Source organism: Eumetopias jubatus, unplaced genomic scaffold, assembly GCF_037043125.1.
Source record: "Eumetopias jubatus isolate StellerSeaLion01/CBP00866 unplaced genomic scaffold, mEumJub1_p1.0 scaffold_5, whole genome shotgun sequence".
Taxonomy (NCBI): Eukaryota; Metazoa; Chordata; class Mammalia; order Carnivora; family Otariidae; genus Eumetopias; species Eumetopias jubatus.
This window is the reverse complement of record NW_028274811.1, coordinates 65,868,726-65,876,632: the sequence shown is the minus strand read 5'-3', so window position 1 is coordinate 65,876,632 and position 7,907 is coordinate 65,868,726.

The window sequence follows — 7,907 nt, the reverse complement described above, 5'->3', positions numbered from 1 at the left end:
GATGACTCACAGTATCCCAGCCTGCCCTAGCAAGGGGCTGCATGATGGTAGAATTTCAGCTTTGGTCATTAATTCTCAGCAAATAAAATTCAATTTTTATTTGTTCATCAAATGTAGGTATATATAAATATGTTTGCAAAAGTGTATATGTGTGAAAAATAGCTACTCAATGACCTGTTTGGTTTAATCATTTGTGTGTGCATGGCTATACAAAATGATCATTAATGAATGTAAAAGGAGAAATAGTGGAAAAATTCAGAATCACTATTACATATACTAATACTTAATAAATGGTATATATTGAGTCTCTGAAAATCTTAGTGAGAGGGCAATGATATTTCTAGAAGAAGGATGCAAAATAGAAAATGTCTTTTCCATATAAGCAACAGTGGTGACGGTGCTTATATTTTTGGCTTCCTGAGTCACTGTGGGTATAAAATAATAACAACAAAGTCCTTGGTATTGTGCTTCAAATGACAATGATTACTTTATTTCCATTTTTCATAAAATTCTTAATTGAAAATGAGAAAAATAAGAATGAATATATTGGCTTTTTCATGGACTAGTTTATATTTATTTTTAGTCACTTTAGATAACCAAAATTTAATTGGGTTTTTATTGATTTATGTGCATCAAGTCTTTACTCATGGCTATGTAGATTTGTGTGTATGTGCGTGTGTGCAAAATAATTATTTCTGCAAACATATAGACTCTGATATTGTGAAAAATTATTAAATTATAAGAATTAATCAGGGAAGAGCTCAGAAAATTAATATTGAATTACAGAGTATTGGTTAACAAGAGGCTTTAAGAAGCTACACTGTTAATTCTGTTGTCTCCAAATCATCCAAAACAAATGATTCATCTTTCAAGATTTCCAGAGAACAGTGGATTCCATAAGCTTCTTAGATAACCTCTTCCTGTATTAAACAACCATAGAAATGAGAAGTATTTTTCCTTATTTTACTTAATTTCTATGAGGTACAATTAAAATGTTTGCTTCCTTTTCTGATTTCACCGGAGATGAAGAAAGCTGGTCACAAAACACCATTCAAATATAAGACCACATTTGTCTTGTTCATCACTGTGTCACCTGTTATAGTAAGTGGCATGTAGTAGGTGCTTGATAAATATTTGTTGAAAATATAAATTAAAAAATAAAGCCCTTATTTAAGTTAATTTTCAATATTTATTTTTATTCCTTCAAGCCAAATTACCTCAGTTCTTGTACAAACCTACAATACCATATTGACAATTCAGACGTTTCAAAATCTTGTATAAGAGAAAATTTTAAAACAAAAACCTCACGTGAGCTCATTTTTTCCATGGCAAACTTTGATCTGAAGTGACATGAGGATATTTATAGCCTTCTTTATTGCAGTTGGTGTGCATATTCCTATATTTTGTTGTAGAAATATTAATGTAATGCTGCCCCTGACCCTACCGGGGTGTTATATAACATAAGGTACATGTACTGTCCCTCCATACCTCTCTGAAATTCTATACATATCCACCTATAGCCTCAAAACCTTAAGTAAGAAATGGTGGAAATGAATTACTATTATCTTACCTTTTAAATTATTTTAGACAACTGTTCATAAGTTTCCTCCTATATAATGCTCAACTAAGATGTCAATCAATACACACAGATCAACACTAACGTCTCTTGTTTTTCTTATAATAAAGGTACATGTCAGACTTTTTCTAAGGTTTCCACATCTCTGCTCTTCAACCCAGAGGAACCACTTATAAGAAGGGGCAATTCATCTTCTATGAACCTCCAGTTTTGACCTCTCTTTTCAGAGTGCTAACAAGGATGCCAATTAGTGTCAGTTTGGGTAGCAAAGTTTTTTGATTTTGACATAGTATTATTTTTAAAGAAATGGAGTGTCTCACTTACTCATCTCACATAGAATTGTGATGAGGAAGCCGTAATGATTTTGTATTCACCTCCAATACAGACAAAGCAAACTAATGATCTTAAACTCAAAATCTCTTAAGTTCTGTATTTGATGCCTTGATTTATTGTTCTTGGTCGGCAGATAGTTTCTAAATGCTGGCATACCTCCCTACTATGTATTTATTATTGTAATATTTGGGAAAACATTTAGTGCATTCATGCAATTAAAACAAAGTTGCTCTAATGCAAACAGGATGTTAAAAACCAAAGGTTATATAGAAAATGTACTACAAAATTAGAGTAGAAAAAAAAATGATGGAAGTGTAAGTTCAGTGAATTGAGTTAGCCTTGCATGTAGACCAAACAGTTTTTTTATGGTAACTTCTGTAAGAAATACACATATTTTACCCCCACCCCCACCACACACAAACACACACATGCATGCAGAGAGAAATAATTTAAGAACCACATAGATTTCTCCACTTTACTGTGTAAGCTTGGTTGAGTCACTTGAAATCTTTAGCTTCTTCATTTGTAAAATGAAAATAATAGTACCTGCTACTTTGAGCTGCTGCAATATTTAATGTTTATTAGGCACATAACAAGCATTAAGTGATGGGAAATACAATAATAATGCTAATAGTTGTTACCTGGATTTCTGCTGTACTTGTAATTATTATAAAATAAAGATCTTCTCTGAGGATAATTTTTGGACTATTAACTTAAATATTCTTCAGTCTATGTCTCTGATTCCTTGGATATATGTTTTCATTTGAGGCATTTGAGTTGAAGCACATCTGGTATGTGAGAAGATTTAGAAGGACGGGATACTTCAGATAGGAAAAAGGAGAAACCCTGGAACAGCTGGGCGACTAAGACAAACTTACCAACTAAATGTTACCAACTTTAGCTATGCTATTATGGCCTCATAATAAGAATGTTATCAATGCTAGAAATTGCTGTTATTTTCTTATTAATAGATTTTCATGAATGATATTTGCTAACATTTGAATGTCCCCAATTTTTTTACCTTTTTATTTTATTTAATTTTTTAAAGATTTATTTATTTACTTTAGAGAGAGAGAGAGACCACGCACACGGTGGGGGGAGGAGCAGAGAGAGGGAGAGTCTCAAGCCGACTCCCTGTTGAGCGTGGAGACTGATGCAGGGGTCAATCTCATGACCCTGAGATCATGACCTGAGCGAAATCAAGAGTCAGACATTTAACTGACTGAACCACCTAGGCACCCCTGAATATCTACAGTTTTAAAATATAGTTGAAATAGTTTTCAAAAATTTTCTTCACCCATAAAACTTGTTTGGTTTACATATCACCATTGGTCTGATCAATTGTGTAAAAAAAATGAAAACATTTGCTTACTTATGGTTATTTCTTTTTAAACAGAAATTCTCATCACATTCATCTCATCCAAATCAGAAACATAGTACATAATCAACTTCTTGTTTCTATTGTCCTATTAGTTTTGGACATGGCCTTTTTATCTTGCCCCTTTTTAAAAAACCAACATCTATACAAAACATATCATAAATGACACAAAATATATTTTAAGATATAAAGAGTAATGCATTTTAGCAAAACTCTGGAAATCGAAATTATGGGTTACAATTAATATTACAAATACTGCAATGGGGATGAGAGTTTCAGTACATTCTATCAGTCTTTAGTAACAGTAATTCAGGTTGAGATGCTGGATCTCCAATACACACACACACACACACACACACACACACACACACACACACACACGCCTAGCTGCTTTGCTTCTCTGAGCATGGAAGATCAGCACATTCTTTCCTTTTTAGTAAAGCTATCAAACATCTGAGCAATATCCTCTTTTGGACAAATGAAGCAGATGGGGGGCTATATGCATAATGGTTCAACAGGCTTTATTGTAAATAGACTTGATTATGAGCCTTGGCTCATTTCTTACTAATTTAGGCATATTACTTAACTGTGTTAAGACTTAGTGCCCTTACTTCCAAAATGGGGACAATAATCTTTCATCAGAGAGTTGTTATGAAAATTAAATCAATCAATACTGTCATATCCAAAGTTCTTGGCAGAAACTAAGAAATACATATATTTAGCTTAAGTCTTGAATAGTCAGCTAACAGACATAGCAAAAAATCATGAGTACACTAAGAAACTCTCAGAGTCCAGGCTGAGATAGGAGATAAGGAAGCTAAGGGACATCTCTACAGAGGGGGTTTTAGGGAATAGCAAAGCCCTGTACCTGTCAGGGTGGTTAGATTACTGCCCCCTAGTGGGAAAGGTGTACTATTTCTGGCCATGTTGAGAAGCACACAAATCTAGGACAGTCTGCTATTAGCCCTCAGTGAATTAGCCCCAGGTTCACAATCTTTCCATCTTTTCTGACCCCTATCATCAGCCCAAGTGATTTCAGTCTCTGCACTGAAGACATCAGGATGAAGATGTCTGTATCCCATCTCCTTTCCCTCCATCCTGTGCTCAACTGTTCCTTACATCCTGTTATTATCCTAATTGGCTCCACCTCTACATAGAAATGAAATGCTCTTCCCTCACTACAGAAAAAACTTTTATGGAAGTATGATATTTGAGTTGATTTCTGAGGACAAATAGGAAATAGATATTCAGGAATTTCTAGAGTAAAGGAGAAGAGTCTTTCCCTTTCATGAGTCCTGGAATACCATGCTGAAATTTCTCAGCAAATATATACACACAGTTGCTATTCCTCAGGAGAGGGAACAATGAAGATGGGCTATGGCATTCTAAATGGCTAGGCAGCCACTTACAGTAATGATAACCATTCTGACCCAGGGCTTTAGTTCCAGCCACCAGCGAGAAGCAATGGATAGCGGTTTTGATCTTTGTCCTTGAATACAGTTTATGGCTCCAGAAGGAGTGCTTCCTTGGATGTCCCATTAACAAAAACAACATTGAGCAGAGTCATTAACGTGTTATTTTGCTTTGGGAAAGGAATATACTGGACATTTTCATTAGTGTAAAGTATAGCATTATGTTTAACTCTCTTTCCCTCAATATTTAGGAGGACCATTTGGCACATTTTGCATTTTCCATGCCAATTATCAATTTCTTCCTTGTTTTTTGTTTGTCTCTGGTAAATACACCATAATATATTCATACTGTTAACTTGATGTGTGCTCTCTAATCACCATAGATCCAAAATATGTACTTTGGAATTTGTTTTTATAAATTGAAACTTTGTTCCAATGATTAGGTAAAGATGTCAGTGATTTAGGGAGATATATGCAATTTTTAAATTCACAGATGACTCTTCTTTCTGAGCAGAGCTGTCTGACAGCTGAGAGTGAACAAAATTTCTCCTCAATAAGAATCTCATTGCAGAAGACTGATATAACAGTCCCCACTTGTAAAGAATGGGTAGCCTGAAAATAACAATGACCACCTCGGTGCTTTAAAGCCATACAGTATCCAGTCGACAACATAATATTTCTGCCAAAGTGACCATCTGCTTAAGCATGTCAGAAAAACAACTCAATGCAACTTTCAAAATCAGAATGTCATGACTCCAGGATTATTCTTTAAATGATTCGAGGGTAAATTAAATTAATAATATAGAGAAAATGCATAAGAATTATTCGTGAGTTGGGATTCCTCTGAAGTACATTGAATGATAGTTTGGAAGCCTTAAAAATGGCTTAACTTTTTCAGATTATGTAATAATCTCAATCTTTGACATAAATCCAAATTACTTTTATTTCCTTTCTCATAATAACTATATATATAATTTTCCTATTGGCATTTAGACCTTTAATGAACTTTTTTACTTTAAGAGACTTGGTGATTTGATCTACTTTTAAAATAGTATTTTCTCTGTGCTGACTTATATAAATTTTTAAAAATTCCCCAAATTAAAAATATTTTGTAGATGAGTTTAAATGTAAATTGTGAAAATCCTGGTTAAAATACCTTTGACTAACAAGTTCTTACTCAGAATGACACAAATACCTCTTGGCATACCTAAAAATAGACAAAAAAAAAAAACAACCCAAGATGAGAATATACATTAATATTAAATTCTATGAATCACAGACAATATACTGCTAAACTCTGGGAGAAATACTAATATGAGATCCATGGAACAAGATTTAGAAAGTCAAAAATAAAATGGGAGCATATCAATTTTTTTCTCATAGAGCATAAAAGCATGTCTACCTGACAATAGGTTTTCAGATGCTTCATTGGTCTAGAAAAGGAAATAGTTAATCTCAGACCAGCAGAGTCTTAACATATAAAAATCGAATAAACACTAGAAATTGGGTTAAAATTCATGTACATCGATCTACCGGCTGCAGATTTAAGGTGAGGTTTCAACTAGCCCCAAAATAGACAAGTAAGTACAGTCAAGGGCAGGCCCTGTCCACTATATTTTGTCAAATATCAGATTTTGCTAGATGTCTCATGACATCTATGGGGAAATTACCATAGGTGAAAGGAAAGAGGAAACTGTCCTGAAGACTCAGAGGAAATATATATCTCTAAAATTTATTATAGGACCTGGAAAAATATTTTTGAAATTTTGCCCATTATGATATAGGAGCTAAAGCTATAAAGAGAGACCAGGCCAATATGACATTAAAGGCAGGTGAGTTTTAAGAACAATTAGTTGAGATTAAAAATGATCTGGTTAAGGTTTGAAAAGTAATGCTAGGACATTTGGTATTTAATTATAGAATTAAAGGATGTTCTGGTTTGAATAAAGACCAAAACAATGTCAGAATCCAGTCAGTGACAGGGAAGATGGACTTTCCTAGCATGTACAATATACGAACAAGAGGGACAAGAAGGTGATAAATATGGAGGAAAGAAAATGAGGAAATCACTTAAGATGGGTATGTGATAGTAAGGAAAGAAACACCTTAAAACCAGCATCTATCCATTCTTTTCTAATGTTCTCCATTCATTCTGATCAATTTACCATTCTCTGCCTAACCCACTCTGCATAGGCCTCCTTCACTATTATTCCACTGAATCTACTAGAATTACGATCATACTTCTCTCTTCAGGCTAAAATCAGTGGTTACTTTGTAGACTTCATTGTTTAAAAAAGATTTATTTATTTACTTGACAGAGAATGAGAGAAAGAGAGAGCACACTCGAGAAGAGGGGCAGAGGGAGGGGGAGACACCCAAATCCTCCACTGAGTGGGGATCCTGATGCAGGGCTCGATCCCAGAACTCCAAGGTCATGACCTGAGCTGAAATCAAGAGTGGGACACTTAACTGACTGAGCCACCAGGCACCTCCTAGACCTCATTTAAGTCTACTTATCAGCATCATTTGACACAGTTTACTACCCCTTCCTTCTGGAAATACATCCTTCTCTTTACTTCCATGATGGAACACTCCTGAATATTCTTCTATTTTTTCAGGATGCTTTTTCTCAGTCTTCTTTGATGTCTCTGTTCAACCACCAAATACTGGAATGCACAATGCAGTCCTGGGCCTCTTCTTTCCTCTGTCTACAATCATTGAACCATCTCCCCAGTGATCTCACTCATTGACAAGTGCATGTATGTGCATGTGTGTGTATAATTGCCAGGTTTAGGTCTCTGATTCATATTTGTTATTGTTGATATGACTACTTGATGAAACAGTCAAATAAATTTTCAAACATGTTTCTTAACATGACATAAAGCTCCCATGAGGCTGAATTCCTATAAACCCATCCCCCCAAAAAACTTTCTCATTTTAGGAAAGGTTACCACAAGCCTCCCATTTACTCAATTTAAGAAACCTAGAATCTGTTCTTTTTTTTACTAGCCTTCTCCCCCTGCCCAACTAAAATATCACTTCCCTCCTTGCCCAGGTCCTCATTGTCTTCTTCTTTTTGCCTTTCCAGACATTTTCCTGCTTCTTATTGTTACTCATTGATAATCCACTTGCTAAACAGCAGCCAGAGTGATTTTCTAAAAACAAAAATCAGATCATGTCACTTCTTATCTAAAAACTTACAAGTTCT